Raw genomic sequence first — 24,918 nt, 5'->3', positions numbered from 1 at the left:
TTGTAGCCCACCATCCCATGCGGGAGTCGAACCTGCAACCTTGTTAGGAGCACATGCTCTCACCAGCTGAGCCATCCTGCCACCTGTTAGCAGCTCAGCTTGGGCGTAGCTCACTGGCCCATGTGGGAGTGGAACCGGCAACCCTGTTGCTCAGAGCTCACGCTCTTAACCAACTGAGCCACTCGGCCGGCCCAACAACACTTATTATTATCTGTCTTTTTTTTATTATAGCCATCCTAGGGAATGTGAAGTAATATCTCATTGTGATTTGCATTTCTCTAATGACTAATGAGGTTGAGCATCTTTTCATGTGCTTATTGACCATTTGTATATATTTTTTGGAGAAATGTCTAGCCAATTCTTTTGGCCATTTTTTAATTGGGTTGTCTTTCTATTATTGAGTTGTAAGAGTTTTTTACATATACTTGATACTAGACCCTTATCAAGTATATTATTCTCAAATACTCTAACCCTTTCTATATGTTGTCTTTTCATTTAATTGATGGTGTTCTCTGAAGCACAAAAGTTTTTAATTTTGACAAAGTTCAATTTATCTATTTTTTCTTTTGTTGCTCATATTTTGGTGTCATATCAAAGAATCCATTGCCAATTGCAAAGTCATGCAGACTCGCCCCTACATTTTCTTCTAAGAGCTTTATAGTTTTAACTCTCACAGTTAGATTTTTAAAATCTATTTTGAGTAATTTTTGTATATGGTAGTAGGTAGGGGTTCAACTTCATTCTTTTGCATGTTGGTATACAATTGTCTCAGCACTATTTGTTGAAAATACTTCTTCCCTCATTGAATTATCTTGTCACCAAATGCTATCTTTAAAGTGCTGAGAGAATACCGATCAACACTGAATTTTATGCCAAGATAAGCTGCATTTCAAGAAAAAGGGTGAAATAATGACATTTTCAGGAAACAAAAATTGAGAGGTTTTAACAGCAGCTGCCCCTCACTTAAGGAACTCCTTAAGGGATGTACTTCCGGAAGAAGGAAGTAAAGTCTGAGACGCAAGAAGGAACATTTCAGCAGCAGCATCTATCTATGATGCTGAAAGAGCAACCCACAGCCACAGCATCATGCAGCTCACCTGGCAGTCACTCCCAGAGTCAGGTTCTCTGAGGCAAGGTGGAGGCTCTCTCCTTAAGCTGCACATATACCTGGGTAATAACAGAAAACTTGAACGACCGCTGGCTAGCACACTAAGGGATCACAAGGAAGATGGCCTGCAGAGGAAGCCTGACAAAGACTACCTAGCAAGGCACTTTTCTCCAGGGAGGCAAGAGAAATGGATCAATCAGAATCCAATCAGATGAATGGTGGGTGGCCTGCCCACCCATGCAAGCACACCCTTTGAGCCTTAAGTAGCTGTAAGGAGATGTGGCATCATTCTTCTCCAAGCTGCCCTGATGTGCTTAGAATCAAGCCCCAGTTCCACTTCTGGATGGTGAGACACTATCAGGCACAAACCGTGTGTCTGTCACTCTCTCTTTCCCCATCCCTTCCTCTCTCTCTACCTGTTTTCTTCCTTGTTTATGATATTATACAACACTAAACCTACTCTAATTGATCACAGAATTATTCACACACTTTTCTAAAAAATTTTCCATGAAATCCAATGTAGTATAGACCTTATGTACTATAATCACAAATTAGACAAAACCATGTGAGATTTCCAGAATTCAGTTGAATATCATTTTAATATCTGGAAGTATTGAGTGGTCCTGAGACCACGAAAAAATGCAGAATGCCTGTAAAGTTCAAAGGTCTTTAGACCTAGACATTACAGTGTGTCCTCATCCACCTTATTCACTGGATCTGGCACCATGCAACTTCTGGCTCTTCCCCAAAGTCAAAATGACCATGAAAGGTAAACATTTTCAATGTGTTCAGGACATTGAGGCAGCCATGACAGTGCAACTAAAAGAGGACTTCCAGAACTGCTTCAGACAGTGGCAAGAACAATGAGATAAGTGTGTTCGAAGTGGGGGGGGGGTGATTTGAGGGATTAATGGCAATGTGTCTTTTATTGTAATAATTTTTTTTTATTTAAGCATTCCCTGTATTTTTTTTATCACACCTCGTACAATGGAATATTGCTTGGCCATGGAAAGAAATGGGTTCTTGCCATCTGCGGTGACATGGATGGACCTGGAGGGTACTGTGCTGAGTGGAGTATGTCAGAGAAACACCAATGCAATGTAATTTTGCTTATATGTGGAATCTAAAGAACAAAACAAACAAACTCATAGATACAGAGAACATTTTGATGGTTGCCAGATGGGTAGGGTTTGGGGGTGGCTGAAAAAGGTGAAGGGATTAAGAAGTACAAATTGGTTGTTACAGAATAGTCATGGGGGAGTAGGGTATAGCATAAGGAATAGAGTCAACAATATTGTAATAACTATGTATGCTATCAGGTGGGTACTAGACTAGTCAGGGGGATCATTTCTTACATTACATAAATGTCTAACCACTATGCTGTACACCTGAAATTAACAAAATAATATTAAATTAAAAATTTAAAAAGGGGGGGGGAGTTGAAGGGGAATAAGAAATTCAAACTTCCTGGTATAAAACAAGCAAGTCTTGCAGATGTAATATACAGCAAAGGGAATATAGTCAATAATATTGTGATAGCATGGTATGGTGTCAGATGGTTGGTGGACTTATAGCGGTGATCAGTTCTTTAGGTATATAAACGTTGAATAACTATGGTGTACTCCTGAAACTAATATAATAATATTGTATGTCAGCTATATTTTAATAAAAATCTTTTAAAAATTAATTAAATAAGTTAATGATATAGACAGGATTTTAAGTTTAAATTGTACTGTCTATGTATGGTACCAGAATATTCAGGAGAATTTTAAGGTCACTGGATTTAAAAGTTTAATTTGTTCGATTTATGTTATTTAATAAATCTATTAATATTTGAGAGAGTTTTGTTCATTCAAACTGATGAAATATTTTTTTAAAAAGGAGAATATATTAAATTTTGCGGCAGATAGCAGTCTCGAGAGTGGGAAGTTATGGTAAACATTACTGGTCCCATACCCCACAGTCATTCTCTTAGTTACAAAACCCAGATTTTGTTCAGTTATGAAGGGCATTGTGACTCAGGGGAGGCTGGGCCTCTCCCCAGCTGGAGGTGGAGCCTAGGGTGAATTCTGAGGAATCATAGCCAATCACAATAATTCCATCCCCCTTGCCAGTGACTGGTTCAGGAAAGGAAGTGTGAAGTTTTGACCAAACTTTAAGATGGAGGAGTCTGCTAGGAGGCTTAAAGGGAGGTTTTCCTCTCAAAAAAGGAGCATAAGAGGAGTGGCCGGTTAGCTCAGGTGGTTAGACCACAGGGTCGTAACACCAAGTTTGCCAGTTCAATTCACACATGGGCCAAAGAGCTGCATCCTCCACAACTAGATTGAAGACAACTACTTGAGTTGGAGCTGATGGGTTCTGGAAAAACGCCCTCCACAACTAGATTGAAACAACTACTTGACTTGGAGCTGATGGGTCCTAAAAAAACACACTGTTCCTCAATAAAATTTCTTAACATAAAAAAAGGAGCATAAGAGATATGATTCCTCCCTCTGATCTTGGGATGTTGTGTGAGGATGCAATGCCTGGAGCTGATGCAGCCATACTGTGAGCATGAGTGGAGGCACTGAAAACTGAGGATGGCAGAGCAGAAATGTGTAAAGAAGTTGGGTCACTAAGCCTCCACATTAAGCAACCATTATAGAGTGTTTATATAATACATTTTCCTTATTGTTTGTTTGTATGTTTGTTTTCATACAATCCATGTTTTAGTACTCCTCTCCCTATTTTAAGGATTTCTTTTTGCTCATCATTAAATTAGCATTGTATATTCCCTCTCCTAGATAAAACAGTTGCTTATTCTTGTTGATTTATGTGAGAGAAAGGATATTTTCAAATCTCCAAAAAGATAGAGTGATATGGACTGTTAGTTCTTGTTATTTTCTAATTTTACTGTATTATGGTCAGATAATATGGCTTACATGATACCTTTTTTTAGAATACATTCAGATTTTCTTTGAAGGCTAAGTCTTGGTTAATTTTTATAAATTTTCCATAATTGTTTAAATAGAATATGTATTCTCTGTTGGGCACAACATTTTATGTATTTTCTATTAAAGGCTGGGGCTAGGGACATCTTGAAGACTTCCTCACTTATATGTGCAATGCCTGGGCTGAGAAGTGTCAGCACAGCTGGCAGCTGGTACGGCTGGCTTCCCTGGGTGTCCCTCTATCCCTCTCTGGTCTCTGCATAGTGGCTTCAGGGTAACTGGACTTCTTATATGGGGCTCAGGGCTCGAAAGACATGTGTTCCAAAAGAGATAGAGTCAGGCAGAAGTCGTACTGCCTTTTGTGATCTAGCCTTGAAAGTCATGCATCACTTCCACCATATTCTATTCATTAGAAGCAAATCTCTAAGGCCATCCCATGTTCAAATGGAGAGGAATTAGGCTCCATCTCTCGATGTGTCAAAGGACTTTCAAAACCACCACACCAGCCTAACAGGTCTAGAACATAAAGAACATGGACATGTGTTTATGTCCCCACCTCTAATCCCTTGGGTTTTCTTTCTAATTGCTACTTTCCAGCATCTCCCAGGCTTCCGTACCATTTCTGTAGCTAACTCTGCCCTCAGGCCGAAATTTTGCCCCTCTGTAGTCACTCTAACCTTCCTACTGACCCCCTTTTGCTGAGAACTGCTAACCCCCCAGAACCATGAGGGATAATAATGATTGTTGTTATTTTAAATTACTAAGTTTTGAGATTATTTGATAGGCAGTAATAGGTCACCAAAAACCACTGCCTTGTTTTGAAGACTGATTTCCCCTAGCACAAAGGTCAGAGTAGGGATGCTGTCCTAGTCATTCAGAAGGGATGAAGTCCCAAGCTTGTGTGTGTGGTTGGGGGGTATCTAGGAAAGATAATATAGGTTTTTGTAAACAGACTCGTGGAAGCCACGCACTAGTGTATCTTCCATACTGAGAACCATATTGGGGCTATTATATTGTGGTGGTGAAAAAATAACTTTCATCCCCTGTGTTAAGTTCTTCTAGTTGGGCTAATAATCAAATTAACAGAGACAGGTTAACAAGGGAAAATGTACAAATTTTATTATGAATGTACATGCGGGGGTGGTGGGGGGAGTCATAGATATGAGACCCAAAATGCAATGGGTAGTTGAGGCTTACATGCCATGCTGGGCAAGGGAGAAAAGGTGGATGTCAAAGAGGAAATAGGCAATTCACAGGTAGCTGAGAAAGAGCAGAACACTTTGCAAACAAATTCCTGCTAGGCAACCCAGGAACAATGGGACAGAGGTGAAGAAACACACGTTGCTAGATTTCTTCCTGCCCATGGCATATGTGCTAAAGTTAATGTGCTAAGGTTTCCTTCCTAAATTTAGCAGGTTTTTTTCCTCAGAATATCTTTAGGCAGGAAACGGGGAGGGTCAAAGGTTTTTTCTGAGTCTTTTGTTTCTTAATAACCAGCTTAAAATTGTGGACAAAAAGGGGCCACATACTAAACCTGACACGCTCAGGGGAGGCCAGCATGGCAGGCCCTACAAACTCAGGGACCAGAAGTAACCACGTAGGCTGGTCTGAACATAAAAATGTCTAACTAAACGTGGGTCATGGAGGGCAGTGATGTCCTAGGCCTGTAGCTTCCTTGACAAAGGTCAATGTTTACTGTAAGTGAATCTGTCTATTGTCTTTTTGCATCTAAGATCACCTACTTTTGAAATGTCCAGTGATCTCCTTTTCCAGACCCCTCAGGGCACACCCAACCACACCAGAGAATGAGACCACAGAACTCATTGCTATCTTGTTCCCCAATACCATCTCTATGTGCTGTAAATGTTGTTTATTAACTATCCTGTACCCACCAATATAAAAGAAGCGGCTCTCCATTTTACTTTTTATCCAATCCCAGAGATTTCCCCACTTTGCTCTCTCCCACCCCCTTAATCTACCACCATGGATTTCAAGTAACCCTCCTTTCGTCTCCTCTTTTGATTCTAATGTATAAAATAAGCTGCAAAACTGCCATTCTCTAAAGCATTTTCTCAATCCGTTGAGATTTTACTTCCTGGCAATTGTCAGTTTGACTCAAACTCATAAAAATGTTCTATAGGTTTGGATATTTCTTATGTCGACCAAATCAATATACTAAAAAGCACAATTTGTGTGGCAAACCTTTAGTCCTCTCAATATCCACTGGTCTCCAAGTTTACCTAATATGATTCAGCCCCAAGAGCTGCATTCACCCTGGGTAAACTGATAACATCACATCTGGGGGCTCCAAAGCTGAGGCCTGACCCACTCCAGACACTCTACCCAACTCCACCTGGGGTGGGTGGCCTCCCTGTAAAACTGTGCATTTCTTCAGCTGCAACATTTTGGCCAAGTCTAAGAAAGCTTATGTTTGTAAAAATTATTTCATTAGCTCAAGACTTTTTTAGTGTTTACTGCTTATTGCAAAACTTAAGAATGAACAGGCTTCTGCCTAGAAGCTTTAAAGTTGAGTCTTTTTTGAAAACAATTGTGGTAAGGACACTTAACATGAGATGTACACTCTCAACAAAATTTTAAGTGCACAACACAGTATTGTTATTTATGGGTACAATGTTGTACAGCAGAACTCTAGAATTTCTTTATCTTATATAACTAAAACTTAATACCCATTGATGAGCATCCTCCATTTCCCCCTTGCCCCCAGGTTGAGTCTTAATCGAATTAATTTTTTTACTTAACAAAGCACAGGAGAAAAGTATATCCCCATTTTTATGCTTAACAAGTATCTCATCTTCTCAAAAATAATTAGTCAAAAGTATAAACTTCACATTTCTCATTAAGAAATCCTTGAAGTTTGAGATATAGAATACCAAAAAGTATACACTAAATAATAAAATTTCAGAATGAATTCTTCTGGATGACAATTATTATTGCAAATGAGCCCCCAAATTAAATATGTTAAATTCCAAAAAAGATGGCAAATTTTAACTAATTTCAAAGTTTTCTTAGAAAACTAAGGACCTTAGAAGACATTGAATACGTTTTAAAAATAAGACAAATTACAAAAGTATAGATTTTGTAATAATACTGTCTCACATACCTTTATTCATCCAGGCATTCATATTCAATAAATACTCTCTGAGTGCCTAATATTAATAATGATAATAATAAGCATTTTTGAGCCTTTTTATATATCAGGTACTATACTATTCTATATCATCTTGTTTAATCCTTTTAACAGCCTTTAAAGTATAGTATTTTCTTTATTCCTGTTGCACAGATGAGGAAACTGAGGCAGAGAGAAACTGAGTAACTTGCCCAGTTACTAAGGGGCCACGCCCAAATGTGAGCTCCAGGCATTGTGTCCAGTACCCTTCCTTTTAACCACTGTCCTCTGCTGCCTCCATGTGCCCAGCAAGAAACTCAAGCGCTGAAATGGAGAGTTGTTTAAGATAAGCTCTTCACTTTAGGGAGTTGACATTAGAATTGAAGAGATCAGTGGAACCCAGGAACAAATAGTACATACATACTTGGTAGACAGATTTTATCAGTTTGGAATTAAATAAGTTCACGTGGCCTTTTTAAAAAACACTGTTTTAAACATTTAACATTTTCAAACTTACACAAAAAGAGAGAGAGGAGTATAATGAACCCCCAGGTACCCAACACCCAATGTAGCTAGTATCAATTTATGGCCAATCTCAGTTCATCTATACCCCACACACTTTTTCCTTCCCCTACCTCCTCCCTACTGATTTTTTAAAATCTACTTTTTAGGTTAGTTTCAGGTATACAGAACAACATAGTGATCAGGTATTTACATAACTCAAGTGATAACCCCAACAAATCTACTACCCATCTGACACTGTGCATAGTTATTAGAACATTACTGACTATATCCTCTATGCTGCACTACATATCCCCATGACTATTTTTTTAAATTACAATTGACATTGCATTATTATATTATATTATTATAATTATTTTATATTAGTTTTAGGTGTACAGCGTAGTGGCTAGACATTCATATAATTTATGAAATGATCACCCAAATAAGTCTACCACCCTACCCATCTGACACTATATGTAGTTTTTACATTATTGACTATATAAGCTGTACTTTACATCCCCGTGATTCTCCTGTAACTACCGATTTGTAATTCTTAATCCCTTCACCTTTCTCACCCAGCCCCTCAACCCTACTCCCACCTAGTAACCATCAGTGTGTTTTCTGTATCTAAGGGTCTGTTTCTGTTTTATTAGTTTGTTTATTTTGTTCTTTAGATTCCACATATAAGTGGGGTCATATGGTATTTGTCTTTTTCAGTCTGATTTATTTCACTTAGCATAATACCCTCTAGGTCCATCCATGTTGGCGCAAATGGTAAGATTTCATTCTTTTTACGGCAGAGTAATATTCCATTGTATATATGTACCACAATTTCTTTATCTAACCATCTATTGATGGGCATTTCGGTTGTTTCCACATCTTGGCTACTGTAAACCGTGCTCCTACTGATTTTTTGAAACAAATACCAGCCCTCATGTTCTTTTATCCACAAATACTTCAGTACGTATCTTTTAAAGAAAAGGAATCCTTGTAGACATAATCGCAATACCAATATCACCCCCAAAATAATTAACAGTGATATCTTAATATAATCTAGTCTGTAAGAAAGGAAAAATAACTTCCCCTCTATTCTTCTAGGTTCTTGGCTAAGACCACTCCCTCCCTGTTAATAAAAGACAGATTAACAGGAGAAAAACAAATAGAAGTTTAATAACATACAAGGGAGACTTCCTGAAATGACTGAAGCCACCACCTTAAATACCATCTTCAGCTGAAGACAAAAGGTGTTGGGGGTGGGGAGCCATTTACTGGGAAGTTATCAGGCAAAGCACAATAAGCAAGGGTAAGGTTGGTAAGCAGATTTACGCCGAATGTGAGAATTTCTACAAATTGAGTCATCCTCCTCTTCCTGCCCTGGTCCAGAGAGGGAGACACCCTTCCAAATGCTTCCCTTATACATGTAAATGTCCCTTACAGAAGAATAACTTCTACTCAGTTGTCAGAGCTTTTCCTATACCTGCTGTTTCTGAAAAATAATCAGCCTAAAATATCCTGTGCCGAAGAGGCATATTTTGGGGTGACAAATTCTGCTCCCCTGCAAATTAACTGCTTGAGGGTCCACACACCCAGATTAATAAAAGCCCAGTTTCTCTCGCGGGGCCCCTCGCCAGGTAAATTATCCAAGATGCTGGTCCAATTCCACCCCAGTCCTGCTTCCAAACACCTGGAGGAGAAAGAACTAGAGAATCTGAGCGGTCTCCCAACAGGCACCCTCTTTTTTGGCTGCCATGGCTGCCCCCGAGTTTTGCTGATGAAAACCAGTGGTCTTGTTTGGTCCAACCTAATTCACTGCTAGTCCAGCTTCTGTCTAGGCCCCAGTGGCTCTCCAAGGAAGGCCGACCCCCTTTGTCTGGGGAACCCTGGGACGAGGTGCCAAGAGCTGGGATCCCAAGTGTATGGCTCTTGACTTTGCCCTGAAACAGCCTTTGTTTCCACAGCACGCCTGGGGGTGGGGCTTGCAGGCCCAGCCCCACCCCTGGCCAGAATCCACCTTCATGAACAGTCAACACCAAGGTGTTGAGCCAAGCTTCTTCCTTTTTTGGTGCATTTACCTCAAGGGTTCCCATGTCCCCTCTCTGGCCAGCAGACCCCCACCAGGACTCTCTCAACTCATCAGAGAAGGGAGATTCCTCAAAAGTGAAGACTCGGTGCCAGTTCCCTGTAATCTCAGAAATCTCTTTGGCCCCACACAAATTTACCTTGAGACGGTCACTACATACCAAGGCCTACTGGGAGAGGCAGGCCACATCCAGCCACAAAGAAGGTCTTATTATACCCCTCCCCTGGGCTGTCTGTCACTGTGCATTTTCATAGCTAAGAGAGGTGGCCCAAGGACCTCTTAGAACCAAGGTCAACTCCTAGGTAACCTGCTGCCTCCTCCTAGACAGGCTGTGTCATTGTTTTGCCTTCTTTTTGTTTGTTTAATTTTCATTTTGTTCAGTCATTTTTTTAAACAGGTAATACATTTCCATAGTTCAAAACTCAAAAGATATCAAAGGATATAGAAAGTCTCCCTTCCACCCAGATCCTCTCCCCAAAAGCAACCAATTTTATCAGTTTCTTGTGTTTCCCTCAGAAATATTTTATGTTTACACAATACAGAGGGTGCCAAAAAAATGTATACCCATTTTAAGGAAAACGGTATTAAAATTGTAATACTCAGTATACGACTTGTATAGTGATAACAAAAGATGAATATAAGTCACGTTTGACTTCTGCAATTACAAGAGGTGCTCAAAGTGGTTTCCATCGGCGTCCAGACACTTCTGATGACGGCGAACTACTGCTTGAGCAACGGTGACCAAAGTGTCCACTTGTATACACTTTTTGGGCACCCTGGTATAGCTTTCTACATATATTCTCCTCCTTTTTACCTATAAATGGTAGCATATACCGTGTTTCCCCCAAAATAAGACCTAGCTGGAAAATAAGCCCTAGCATGATTTTTCAGGATGCTTGTAATATAAGCCCTACCCCAAACATGAGCCCCAGTTAAGATTGTTAGCCAGGCATGACTGTTTGAATACATGTAGATTTTTGTACATGAATAAATGAATAAATGTAGATTGTTGGAGCAAAAATTAATATAAGACCTGGTCTTAGTTTTGGGAAAACATGGTAGTACCCAATGTTCTGCTCCTTGATTTTTTTTTAACTTAATAGTATATCTTAACAAACATAGGACTTTCTGTTCTAATTACAGCTGTAGAATACTCCAAAGTGTGAATGGACTGTGAGTTATTTAACCGAAATTCTTCTGTTGGTGGACTTTCCGGTTGTTTGCAATCTTTTCCAATTACAAATAACAGTGCACTGGATAAACTTATAAACAGGATCCAGACAGCTTTTAACAAGCAACTTCTCTTGCCTAGAAACAAATTAAAATTCCAACTAAGGAGGCACCCTGCTGTATAAGATAAAGAATTATAAAGTACTCTGGAGGATCAGAAAAAATAGAACTTACTTTTGGCTGGCTGGGAGCAGGGGAGAAGAGATGTGTGCAGTGGAAAAGACTGAATCTTTGAATCTGCAGGAGGGGAATCACAGATGAATTCATCTAGAAAAAATTGTTACACAGAACTATGTATAGAATGTTCAGTTAAGGAGGGGGTGAGTTGTTATTTCAATTAAAAAAAACTCCTCTAACTTAAAACTCTGGTATTAAAACATTTTTTATATATACTGCTTGCCTAGGAATGTAAATATCAGGCACTTGAAAATAAATTACAGACATAATGCAAAATCTGACCCAGTTCTTAGGAACACAGGCTATAAAACACTATAATGAAGGCAAAAATCCACATCAAAATCTCCATTGTCTTGGAAGATGGGATTTGAAAACGTTTTTCCCTATTCAGTGGCATTATCACTGGTAAAGTAGAGGGCTGGCCGAGTGGCTCAGTTGGTTAAGAGCTTGCTCAAGAGTTTGAGCTCTGAGCAACAGGGTCGCTGGTTTGATTCCCGTTCCAAGCTGAGCAGCCTCTGAGCTGCCAATGGGTGGCAGGATGGCTCAGCTGAAAAAAAAAAAGTAATCACTGGTAAATTAGAATAATACTCTTCTTGCCCTTTGTTATTAGTATGTGCTTGCCACTTCTTGGCAAATGTCTCTGGTTTGCTTTTTGGTTGGTGGGCGAAAAGTGAGTGTTATGCAGTTAAGGTAGCAAACTTCCCCACAAACAAGCAGTGTACACATAATATCTTTCCACACTTCACTTGATGCTCTGAATTATTAATTAGGATGTTAAATATATTTCTCAGTGCATGAGGTTATATTTAACTTCATATACTGACAATCTGAGCTTGGCACCTTCCTGGGTTTGAAAATTAGATTTGTAACAACAGGATTTCTTGTGTTTGTTCAGAAAATCATACCTGTGACAAGGGTGGGAATCATTTTCAGTTGACCCAGAGAGGTGAAAAGTCAGTCGAGGCCTGGCATGGAATCCCCAACCAAACAGGAACTGGGAGAAGAGCAACATCCACAATTAACTCCTGGCACTTTGGTTCCCAAAAATTCTGTCTAGAAGTATTGGGAAAAACCTGGGCTTTGGCCTCAACCAGAACTGGGTTCAGATCTAGATTCTGCCAAACCTAAGATACAAAAATAGGGAATTAGATTAATAAATGAGGATGCGTTCACACCATGAAATATTGTACAATTATTAGAAAGATTTATGCAGACATTTTGTGAAATGGATGGTACTACAGCATTTCATGTGAAAGCAAAACACTGGAAGCATTTTAAATGTCTGTTAAAACAGGTTTGGAAAGGTAAATTATGATACATTCATAATGTTCACAAACTGACCAAGGCCAGTTTGATCAGGTATTCTTACGAGGGCTCTGGTAGCTGCCATTACTCCCAGGTAGATGGGGCCTACTCGCTCCCCACCTTGCCACCAGGTTATAATGAAAGCAGTTCCCAGGTCCAAGTCAGCCAGGTATACATTAACAAGCAGGCCTAGCAATGTGATACGACCTCTTCTGTGCATGCAAAGGAGTCTGAACTCTGTCCTTGCGTGCAAGGTTCATTTGAGAGGAAGGCTACAGTATTCTCGATTCAGGATCCCATTAGCCATGTAGGTGGCATCGGGCAACTAGAATGTCCAAATTCATGGCTGGACAAAGGCCCCACTAGAGATCTAGCCCCAAGTGCCATTGAGTACAGGTTACATGTCTGTCTAGATTCAACCATCCTGTTTGTGCAAATGTGAGGAGTATCTCTAAAAGAGTTCAGCCAATCCATATACCTTGAATACTTTTCAATTCAACAATAAGAGCCCATTTTGAATATCACTGTGCAGATTCACTTGAACAATCATTAAGCTAATTAGCAAAACATCTGATGTTGATTGGAGATAAAAGTGGATGAAGTATTTGGTGGGTGACTTTTCTGATTAAAACTAGCTGACCGCGGGCCGGCTGGCTGAGTGGCGCGATGGTTAAGAACTAGCTTGGGACGCCAGAGGGCCCCGGTTCGGATCCCACATATGAGGGCCAGTGACACTGCCCTCTGCAGCTAAGATGCTGAACAACAGCTCAACCTGGAGCTGGGCTGCCATGAGTCACCGGTGACGGCGTAGGCTGCAGCCCCTGTGGCAGTGGGTTGCCATGGGCTACCGTGTGTAGCCAGCAGCCAGCGTGAGCGGCCAGCAGCCACAGTGAGCGGCCGTCCAGAAGCTGGCGACTGATCTGCCTTGCCTGGGAAGAGCGCAATGATGGTGCCAACTTGGGCCAGTGAAGCAACGTCCTCCACAACTAGACTGAAGAACAAAACGACAGCAACTTGTCTGTTCCCATCCCCCAATTCCCCAGCACTGTTCCCATCCCAACTCCCCAATAAAAATCTTTAACAAAAAAACAAAAAAACTAGCTGACCGCTCCCGGAGTGTGCATTCCTGTAAAGGGCAACTGACTGGTCCAAAAGTGTAGCTTAAACTAAATAACATACATATTTCTAACACACTGCCCGTCTCTAAAGTAAATTACAGACATCATAACAGACAACAGAATACTATGCACCTACTAAAAAGAGAACGACACATCTCTACCCCCTGCCATGGAACACAGCTGAGCCATTTTAAAGTAAAAGAAACACAGTCATCCACACATGCTAACAGTGACGGGACCGCTGGAGGTTGCCTGACCCTAGGGGGCTTCTGTTTCTCTCTTCCAGAAATTTGGAATGTGAACACCAGCACTAAGCCTCCTAGCTTGGGGGCATTAGACACCAGCTTCATTTTCTACCCTGTGTCCCAGCCTGCAGAGGATAGAAGGAGGAATCACTCAGAGAAAAGCAGGAAAGAGAAACGCTGTAGCCTTAAAAGACAATGAGAAGAAACTCCTTTCCAATTATTCTTTCCTGTTCCTGATGCTTTTCCTACTCCTTGGTTCTTCCTTGAGATATCCTTATCATCATAATCATCATCACCGTCCTCATCCTCACCATCATTATAGCTAAGGATAACTGAGCACTCACTTTGCCAAGCACTGTTCTAAGTGCTCTAAGTGCTCACATGATCTACGGGGCTGACACCTTTATTGTCATTATCCCCATTTCACAGATGAAGAAACTGAGCCCTAAAAGGTAAAGTAACTTGTCCAAGGTCACACAGGTAGTTGGATAACTGAGTCAGCGCTCTTATGAGCTCCTTAGGCAACACTGTTGTTATATACCCTTAGGTCTTGCCAATAAAGGATCCCTGTTTTTGTTAAGGTCTTAAGGTAAGCGAATGAGTCCCTTGTAACCAAATTATTTCTGATTCAGCCAAGTATGTATCGAACTATCCCAGTTTGGTAGAAATTAACTTAACGTGAGTACCAGAGGGAAGAATGCAATGGTTGCAGGTATGCATTGCAGAAAGCAATGATAGCTCCAGGTACAAGTGTAGGGTCAGAACTGCAGATCACTGGGGATTCCAGGGTTGAGAGGCTTACCTGCTAGTGCTGCCATTGCCAGGGGTAGGGCTGAGGCAGAGAGAACTGGGTGCAGGGGTGGTGGACGGGAGGGGCCTCAGGCAGAGGGCATCATGCCCAGGCCAACGCAAGTTCAGGAGAAAAGGAAGGAGAGAAATGAATCAGAACTCCAGCTGGATTAGGCAAAAACTGAGGGAATCTGAATAAAGTATGGGCTCTAGTTAATAATAATGCATTACTATTGGTTCATTCGTTATGACAAATATACCATACAAATATGAGATGTTAACAATGCAGGAAACTGGGGGTGGGGTATGTGGGAACTCTCTGTGCTGTCTTTACAACTTGTCTGTAAACCTAAAACTAGTCTAAACTAAAAAATGTATTCCAACAAGCAAACAAGCAAACTGCAAGTGGAAGGCTGACCTGGGCACCAAGAGACAGTCTGACAGCGGACAAAGGAGAGAACAAATGTCAGAGCGGACATCTGAACACCGGGTGAGCTAGAACCGGGAGGTTGAGTCTGTTCCAGGCTTCTATCGTCAACCCCAGGCACGGGCAGCAGGAAGGGGGAGGGGATGCATGCCTGAGGCCAACAACAGTGCAAAGCCCGACTCCCGTTCCCCTCTCTGCTGTCACTAATCTCACCAATGGCCGGGTATGGGTCAGTGCAAGGCGCCCGCACAGGCTGCTGTGTGCAGAGTTCCTGGTGTGGTCCTCTCCTCCCAAGGGTAAGGGAGGGTATCTGGAGAAGGGCGATTTTTCATTCAGAAAGAAGGGGAAATAGCTGTCAGAGGTGATGAGAGAAGAGGGAGCACAGTTGGCTTCCTGATGCTGGTAATGGATCAGTAATCACCAATTCAGCTCCTGAGTCTAGACTCTTTCCCCTTATGGTCAGCAGGATAGATGCCCAACAGCTGGCTGGAGCTAGGGGTGTAGTGTCCTAAAGGGGGAGGTATGGATAGGGGCTTGAAGACATTGCTGGAAGCTTTAAATAGCTGTGGGGGCAGGGGAAGAAGGGGGGAGGCAGTGACTAGGTCAGGAGAAAGGATGATCAGACAGCTATGAGGGCCCAGCTGAGAGCCAACCTGTGGGGATAGAGGAGTTTCCACAGCAGCCGTCAGCAGCCCATTACAGGAAGAGAAGGTGGGCAGTCACATGGTTGCCAAATCAGGGTTTTGCCCATTCATTCCAAGAGAAGACCTGCGAGAAAAGGGAATCGGTGCGGTTAAGAGAAAGAGTGGGTTGGCCATGGGTCCAAAGCGGAATGGGGAAGGCAGAAGACAGAAGGGGAGTGGATGGGGGAAATAGAGGACAAAGGGCCTGCTCAGGTGACTCTGACTTAAAAACAGTTGGGGATGAGGCACAGTCTTGCTCTGTTCTTGACCTTGTTATTACCTGGAAATTGAACTTGCTGTGATCATGTCACTAGCAGGTTCCCTCCATTTCATCCTTCATGTATGAATAGAAGCCATCACTTGTTCATTTGTTCATTCATTCATTTATTCATTGATGTATCTATCCAATGTGTGTTTACAATGTGCTCTGTGATCACGGGTCCCTGCTAACTTGGAGGTGAACCGTATGAAAAGCAGCTTTTCCCCTTTTCCCCCCTTCAAACGGGACATACATTTTCAGCTATTTCTCTGAGGTTCAGCTTTAAGTTAGCAGGGCCCAGAGTTCACAGAGCACATTGTGTTTTTGTGTGTTTTGGGTTTTTTTTAGGTTTTTATTGGGGAATTGGGGGAGGAGAACATCGCTGGGGAATCGGGGGAAGAGGAACAGACAAGTTGCTGTCCTTTTGTTCTTCAGTCTAGTTGTGGAGGACGTTGCTTCACTGGCCGATGTTGGTATTGTGATCATTGTGCTCTTCCCGGATGAGGTAGATCGGTCGCCGGCCTCTGGATGGCCGCTCACGCCGGCTGCCGGCCACTCACGGTAGCCCATGGCAACCCACTGCAGCAGGGGCGGCAGCCTACGCTGTCGCCGGCGCCTCATGGCAGCCCAGCTCCAGGTTGAGCTGTTGTTCAGCATCTTAGCTGTAGAGGGCAGTGTCACTAGCCCTCATGTGGGATCCGAACTGGGGCTCTGCTGCTCCAAGTTGGCGTCCCAAGCCAGCTCTTAACCAACGCGCCACTCGGCTGGACCCTCACAGAGCACAATGTAAACATACAACATTGGATACATGAATGAATAAATGAGTGAGTGAATGAACAAACTAAAACACATAATAGCTTCTATTCATGTTAGTGTAAATATGCTCATCCACTAGGTGCAAACTGAGAATACTCTACTTTTAAATCTTTTTAGGTATAATTTGCGTACGGTAAAATGTATGAATTTTAGTGAACAGCTTGTTGTGTTTTCATCAATATATATCCCCTCCATGTAGCCACTATCCAGATCAAGATACAGTAACATTTCTATCACCTGAGAAAGTTTCCTTGTGCCCCTCTTGTTTTCCTCCCTCACCCTCAGAGAGAACGAATATTCTGGGTTTTATCATCATAGACTTGGAGGATACTGTGCTTTTGATTAGGTTTTTCAGGGGGGGGCTTGGAGACAACTATCCCAAAGTCACAGAAGTCAGTATCCAGTGGCTCAATGAGATACAGTGCCCACTGAAACTTAGAAATAAGATTGCCCTCTGTCTCACTCAGGGTTTAATCAGGAAAACAAACATGACAGGGGCCATGGAAGCGACTGGGAAGTTCTCATGAATGGAGAGGTATGGTCTATGCAGTCACCCCAAAAAAGTGGCTTATTTCAGTGCCCCGTTAATCCGACACAAGTGTCCAGTCTGCCTGGGGTGGGGGAGTAGTTCCAGCTGTGGACATGCGTACAACAGAGCCTAATGCATTACATATTTGCTCTGATTTATTTATTTATTTCATTAATTTATTTATTTACTTATTTATTTTAGCTGAGCCATCCTGCCACCTGTTGGCAGCTCAGCTCGGGCTGGGAATCGAACCAGCGACCCTGTTGCTCAGAGCTTGCACTCTTGAGTGAGCTCTTAACCAACTGAGCCACTCGACTGGCCCCTGCTCTGATTTTATACTCACCAAGTTAATTTTGAGGAAGTAGGATTCCTGTGTCACTTGGATTTTGGGAGAGAACACACTGACTAGGTTGACATGAATATGTAGACTACCACATACTTATACAGCTCGTTGTAAGTTAACAAAATGCTCTTTGCAACATTAAGATCTTATGGGTTTATTGTTTTGGGTCAACATTAAGATCTTATGAGTTTATTGTTTGGGGTCAATGTCATGGAGTCAGAGTCACACCGGGACCTGATGGACCTGGGCTTTCTGGCTGGAAGGCTGAGGCCTGGATTGAGCCCTGTGGTGAATACCCATGGTAGATACCATGCCTGAGATCTCTTGGAAGACAGCTGTTAACATGCCCACCACAACAATGGCCTTTGGAAACTTCCACACTCACTGAAGACATGTTTTGTAAACATAAGATTCTCCAAACATAAAATGAAATCACATACAAATAATAGTCAAAGGGAGATACGCCTTCTCAAGATACAAAAAAACAAACTAGATTTTTAAAAACCGTCTTGTAAAATAATCACACACAATGAACATCCAACATCAATGTTCAGAATATGGGTAGTTATGAAATGAGCACCAGTGTGACAACTACCACCGAAGAAATGACTAGCATCTCCAAATCTTTCTGCATGTCCCTTTCAGACACATCCCCCTCTCCACCCCACCCCCCCAGATTTTCATGGTAATCACTTCCTTGCTTTTCTTTATCCTTTGACCACCTATGCTATAGCCCTAAATAATATAGTTTCTTTTTGCCTGTTTTTGAACTTTATATAAATGCAATCATACTGTTCATTTCTTATTTATATTTATATATAACATACTTGTGTGATATATAATGTAATCTAGATGATGTATAACATGTGATATTATATTACTTATACTTATTTCTTTTCATTGTGTTATAATATCCCATTATGTGAAATATACCATAATTTATTATGCATTCTATTGTTAATGGACATTTAAATTGCTTCCAGTTTGGGGCTATTATGAACATTCTTGTACATGATTCTGGCACATGTAAGCCATATTCCTGTAGTCTTTATTCCAAGGATGAAACTGCTGGGTTATAGGGTATATATATCTTAAACTTTAATAAATAAAGCAATGTTTTCAGAAATCATTGTACCAATTTTTACTGCTACCAGCATGTTATTAAAGTTTCAGCTGATTCATATCCTTGCCTATACTTGGCAAGGTCCGACTTTTGCCAGTCTACTGGTGTGCTGTGGTATATCATGGTTTCAAATTTGCATTCCCCTAACTACTAATGAGGTTAAGCATTTAAAAAATATATTTACTGGCCTTCGGGGTTGCCTCTTCTCTAAAGCACCTGTTCAAATCTGCCACCCATTTTTCTATCAGGTTGTCTTTTTCTTATTGATTTGTATGAGTGATCAATATATTCTGGACACAACTTTTCTTTTTCCATTTTGTGGCTTGTATTTTCACTTTATGATTTTTTTTCATTGACTATTTTTTAGAATAGTTTTAGATTTACAGAAAAATTGAGAAGCTAGTACAGAGTTCCCATATACCTCACACCCATTGTCCCTTTCATTGACATCTTACATTGTAACATGGCACATTTGTCACCATTAATGAACCGATGTTGATTCATTATAATTAACTAGAATCCATACTTTATTCAGATTTCCTTTTTCTGTTGCAGGATTCCATATTACATTCAGTTGTCATGTCTCCTTAGGCCCCTCTTGGCTATGAGTTTCTCAGACTTCCCTTGTTTTTGATGAACTTGACAGTTTTGAGGAGTACTCGTCAGATATTTTGTAAGCTGTACCTTAAGTGGGATCTGATGTTTTTTTCATGATTAGGCTGGCGTTATGGGTTTAGGGAGGAAGGCCACAGAGGTAAAGTGCCATTTTCACCACATCATATCCAGGGTACATACTATCAGTATGGTTTGTCACTGTTGATGTTGACTTTGATCACCCAGCTGAGGTAGCGTTTGTCAGATTTCTCCACTGTAAAGTGACTCTCTCTCTCCTCCTCACTTTTCCATTCTGTATATGGTGTCTTCTGAACAGAAATTTTTAATTTTAATTGAGTGGGGGCTGCATGATCTGGGGGCATGACATGATCTTGGCCTCCACAGGGCTTCCTGATAACTAATTTGCAGGGATCAGGCCACCTTACCATGCTCCATCTGGGATCACTCAGAATTTACTGCTGGAATTAATGGGAGGTGGGGGGTGGGGGAGAGTTAGAGAAGGAAACTGAATTATATATATATATATATATATATATAGTCTTTCAGATCTTATATCTGAACCTCTCCTTTTGAATTCAAGAGTCAAGACTTTGACATTTCTGGTTTAGGGTTCTTCTGAGTCTTCCCCTCAGAGCAATGGATGGCTCAAGTCTTGGCTATTTGGCCTGGGAGGAGAGATGAGGTGAGGGTTTGGGAGGAGGCTTCTTTCAGGCCAACGTATGGGTCATGCCTTCAAATATTATCCTGCCACACACATATCCACCTCTAAATGCTTAAAAGGAAAAGTTAACCACACATCACCAATTGTTTACTGAGTGCTATAGAGTGAATCCAAATGGCTGCATTCATAAAGCAGAACCACTGCTGATTCAGAATGTGACTTTATTTTTTATTTTTACAATGTTATTTTTTCTTCTTCAGTCTCGATGTGGCTTATTCTGTATATCCTTAGTTCCAGAGTGTGGCTTTGAGTACATATGCCTTCCTCTAGGTTTCAATCTCTCAATCTATGAAATAAGGAGAAGGCTTCCTACATACAGTGTTTATCTTGTTGGAATCCAAGGTTATAAGAAGCAACATTGCCCCTTTAAGACCTCAGATGAAAAGGGGCTTTAGATTTAAACAATAAGCCATTCACTCTTAGCTCAGAAAAGGATGTTATTTCTCAAGACATAGAGTATGAAAGATTGTGAGATTTTGAAGTTTTCTTGGGGGGAGAGGAAAGAGGAGGGATTTATTTTTTTATTTTTTCAACATAAATTTATTTATTAAATTTTATATAGTTCCCTCTTAATTATGATGAATAGGTAATGTGTAATCTAGATTTCTTCAAATCACTGAGAAGTTTGTCTAATTTCAGAGGAGGGATTTATTTCATTCCAATCTATTTACAATATTTTTGCTCTTCTTCAAAATAAGAATGTTCTAGAACTCTTTCAAGAACAGAAAAATTCACTCCTTTCCCCACTTCTTTAGGCTGGATGAAACTGCAGGAGCTCTGCTTCACTTTTAGCTGATCGTGCCCCTAAATGAGGTTTATTTAGGCAAGCTCTTTCAGGGCCTTTGGTCTAGAACCTGTTCTAGGATATGAAACAAGACGGACAAAGAATGAAATTTTCTGATTTGAAGGGAAATGACTCCATCATGCTAAAAAATGAATTTTAAGGGACAGCCAAATGGCTCAGTTGGTTAAGAGGACGAGCTCTGAGCAACAGAGTTGCCGGTTCGATTCCCACATGGGCCAGTGAGCTGCGCCCGAGCTGAGCTGCCACTGAGCTGCCAACAGGTGGCAGGATGGCTCAGCTGGTGAGAGCACGTGCTCCTAACAACAAGGCTNCCAGGCAGCGTCATTTCATACCCTTTGGAGAATGTGAGTATTTACTATAAAAAAATTAAAGGGGTGCATTTTAAATTTTGTCTTGTCAGCTGTCATTGTGAATTGTGTTCTAAGCATACTTCTCCTGTCTTTTTTTTTTTTTATGCACTGATTGATAAGTAAAACACACACAAAATAACATGGTGGTTGTAAATTTATTGAGATTTGTCCATTTCCTATGGATGGGAGTACTTTCCAAAGTAAGAGGTAGAGAAATTGCCCCACTCTCAGATAGTCAGAGGATCAATAAAGAGAAACCAGTTGAGAGTGTATCCAGCTGACACTTGCTTGAACATTATATTCCTTTCCCTTCAGAATTTTACCTCATTTTTGTGGAAGAAGACTGGAGGTATTTGGTTGGCTCACTTACTCCTTCACTAGCCCTTTAAGCAGTAAGGCTGACAGAGTTATTGAGAGGCCCTCCTTCCACTGCAAGCATATAGAAGTCACTAAAACATTCTTGCATGCATAACAATGCGAAAGCAAGGAAGAGATACACACGGGCCACATTTGAATGGAGAACTCAAAAGCCACAGTGGTGAGCAGGGGCAGAAGCTGGAATTGTGTTCCCTGCAGAAAGCCAGGGTCTGCAAAATGCTGTCTCGTTCTTCAAAGGAGGACTAGTAAAACCTCTGCTACCTCAGGGCTACCACAGAGGAGCTGGCTGCCAGCCTTGGATGTGGGACCCTTAGCTTCCCCTAAGAGAAATCGGAATTACAGGCTTGTGCTGTGCTCCAAGTTTACACGACTCACCCCATACGGATACCTCCACAGCCCAGGGTTCCTTTGGTAAGAAAAAATTAAAGATGAGTCAAATTTACAAAGCACTTGGAGGAAAAAATGCCATGAGAGAGTTGGCAGGTACATCAAACAGAATTCATTCCCCTAGAACTACAGATAACAGACTAGTCTCAAAGAGATTTGAAAATATATACATTAAAATTGTGAGAGTTAAAGGGATAGACACTGAGGAATTTTGATATATGGTGCTTTCATTGATAGTCACTCCTAAATAGTTCATAATTTATATTGTGATTTCTTTAACCCATGAGTTATTTAGAGGTATTTAATGTGTGGATTCTCTTCAAATCATTTTTAAATTTTAAATTTCTGATTTCATTGCATTGTAAAACTGGTCTGTATGATGCTGATTTGGGGGGAATCTTTTTCAAACTTTCCTATATTCTAGTATAGATTATTTCCAAGCACATATGACATACTTACAAAAAAATGAGCATGTACTAGGCCACGAGGCATATCTCAACAAATAATACACAATCAGTATTATATAAACCACCCTCTCTGACCACCATGCAGTTAAATCTTAAAACAATAAAAGATGATACCTTAAGAATGTGTTAGGAAATGGTAAAACAAACAAAAGATAGGACTTTTCAGGTTTAAAGCACACTGAACACCCAGTAGGCCAGCGGTTCTCAACCTGTGGGTCGCGACACCTTTAGGGGTCGAACGACCCTTTCACAGGGGTCGCCTAAGACCATCGGAAAACAAAAAGATACTTACATTACAATTCATAACAGTAGCAAAATTACAGTTATAGAGTATAGAGTAGCAACGAAAATAATTTTATGGTTGNTGCTGAGGAAGGATTTAAAGACGAGGACCGATTCGAGCAGCTGGGTGGAGGGTGGTGTCATCCTTTGAGAGAGAGAGAGAATACAGGATGAGCATGTGGAAAGATGGTGAATTTAGTTCTGAACCTGTTGAGTTTGAAGAACCCATGGGACTTAAAGGAAATGCTCAGCAGACTGTTGGGCATGTAGGTCTAAGGCTCAAGGGAAATCTAGGCTGAAAATCAAAATCTGGGAGCCATCAATGTGTTTTCAGTGTTTGCGGCCTTAGGAGTAGATGGGCCCAGCCAGGGGGAGAGTTGTAGACGAGGAAAGCCATGAGGGTCAGGAATAGAGTAGATCGCCATAGTGTGGAGTATGCTGGGTGATTCACTGGGATGCCGGAAGAATGCCTCAGAACTTCCATTTATATCGATTTTTTAATCTCGCTTTGTGTGTGTGTGTGAAGTAATGTCCCTCATTTTGGGTTTGTCTGATTATTTTCTCATGATGAAATCGGGAAGAATACTACACAGGTATCTCATCCTTTTTAAAGCTTTCTATTTTGTGTGTTTTGTAATATATCATGAATATATAATCTATTATATTACAAATGTATACAAGTATACTCGTACAAATGTATACTTTATAAATAAATATATCTATAGTGGGACTACTTTCAAATTTTGTACCGAAAGGACTGAAATCTAAAAAGTCCGGACATCACGGATTTCCGGGACGGGAGGGGAGAGAAACTGAGGAGAAGCAGCCAGAGGGATTAGAAGAAAAACCAGGGGCCTGGCCTTAGGAAGGCCAAGGCAGGAGATTTTCAAGGAGGGAGTTGCCAGTATCAGATGCTTTGGGAGGGCAAGTAAACGAAGGGCTGAAAACTGTCTTTTGGATTTGGTGAGTCATTTCGGTGGCATGGTGAGGTCAGAAGCTCTGGGGTAGGTAGGTAAATGTGAGGTGAAGATGGGGAGAAGCAAATGGGGCTGACTACTGTGCCAGGATTCTGCCTCTGAAGGGAAGCAGAGGCTGGTGGAGGCTAGGAGGACCAAAGGAGGCATTTTTGAGGTGTTACTTTTAGAGTAGGAGTACCCTCAACGTATTTTTATGCTGAAGTGAAAGAGCCAGTTGAGGGGGAAATTGGTAGTGCGAGGTGTGGCTTCATTCATTAAGTCAACAAGTATTTATTTATTGAGCACCCGTGTGTCAGTCATTGCTCTCAGTCCTGGGGACGTTGTGTGAACAAGACAAACCGAAACCCCTGCTCATGGAGCTTCTGTTCTGCAGAGCCAGCTTTGTGTGCCTACAACCATAGAGGCACCTAACTCGTGATAACGTTGTCTGTCCCAGAATAGTGGCTTAGTAAACATTAAATGAATAATTTAATAGGTGAAGAATGAATGTCCCTAAGGAGGCCGATCCAGGAGATTATTTTAGACTGGAGGAGGGACATCTCTGCCAACATCTGGAGGGGGAGGAGATAAGGCTAGGGGCTGGTGCAGATAACTGTGGGGAAAGGAAGCAGGTAGCCAAAGGAATTCCTCTGTTTTCTCTTGAAGCAGGTTATCTGGTGAGACTGAGTCAGGAGTGATAAAACAGGAAGTTAAAAGAAACAAGGAAGCCCATTTCAGTTCAGTACAAGGAGAAACTTTGTTCAAAGGACTACAATGTTTGGACAGTGGAGATGATTGCTGGCAAATGTAGTGTTCGTAAGTTGAAGTGGTGTCCTCCTTTGTGGGTGTCTCCATTCAGGTAGAGGATGGGTGACTTTCTGTCGGGCATCCCAGAATAGCTGCATTAAGCAGCAGTTTCTTGGTATAGGAGTCCACGCCTGGAAGGTTTTCTAAAGCTCTAGGCTCCTGAAGGACTGTTGTGCAGGCACGGAAGTGGAATCTAACTACAAAGTTGGGGCAAAGTAATTTAGTATAACTTTGCTGGGATTGAGTGAGCAGGGCCACATCTCAAAACAGAGCTATCTCCAGATCCAAATATAGTTCTTTAAATGTGTAAGGTACTTGGGAAGTATGTGTCTCTTGCCACCCCATTTTCCTTAGAAG

The 24,918-nt window shown here is 41.3% G+C and overlaps 1 long non-coding RNA gene across 7 annotated transcripts in view; it reads right to left on the bottom strand.

Annotated features, from left to right (window-relative positions):
* The window catches only part of LOC109386671 (uncharacterized), a 37,942-nt gene that overhangs the window by 5,449 nt on the left and 7,575 nt on the right, over positions 1 to 24,918 (bottom strand). For 2 of the 7 annotated variants that reach the window (XR_002124828.1, XR_002124832.1), the window contains 3 exons: positions 15,694 to 15,808; positions 12,062 to 12,150; positions 11,154 to 11,246 (listed from right to left, as the gene is read on the bottom strand). This is a non-coding gene — a long non-coding RNA (uncharacterized LOC109386671). Of the gene's footprint in view, positions 1 to 11,153; positions 11,247 to 12,061; positions 12,281 to 14,626; positions 15,671 to 15,693; positions 15,809 to 24,918 lie in introns of those variants that run through there. The other 5 variants (XR_002124826.1, XR_002124829.1, XR_002124830.1 and 2 more) reach the window with 3 other exon arrangements.

The sequence above is a fragment of the Hipposideros armiger genome, unplaced genomic scaffold, assembly GCF_001890085.2.
Source record: "Hipposideros armiger isolate ML-2016 unplaced genomic scaffold, ASM189008v1 scaffold_7, whole genome shotgun sequence".
NCBI lineage: Eukaryota > Metazoa > Chordata > Mammalia > Chiroptera > Hipposideridae > Hipposideros > Hipposideros armiger.
Note: the sequence above shows the minus strand (reverse complement) of the source record. Positions and strands in the feature narration are given on the sequence as shown.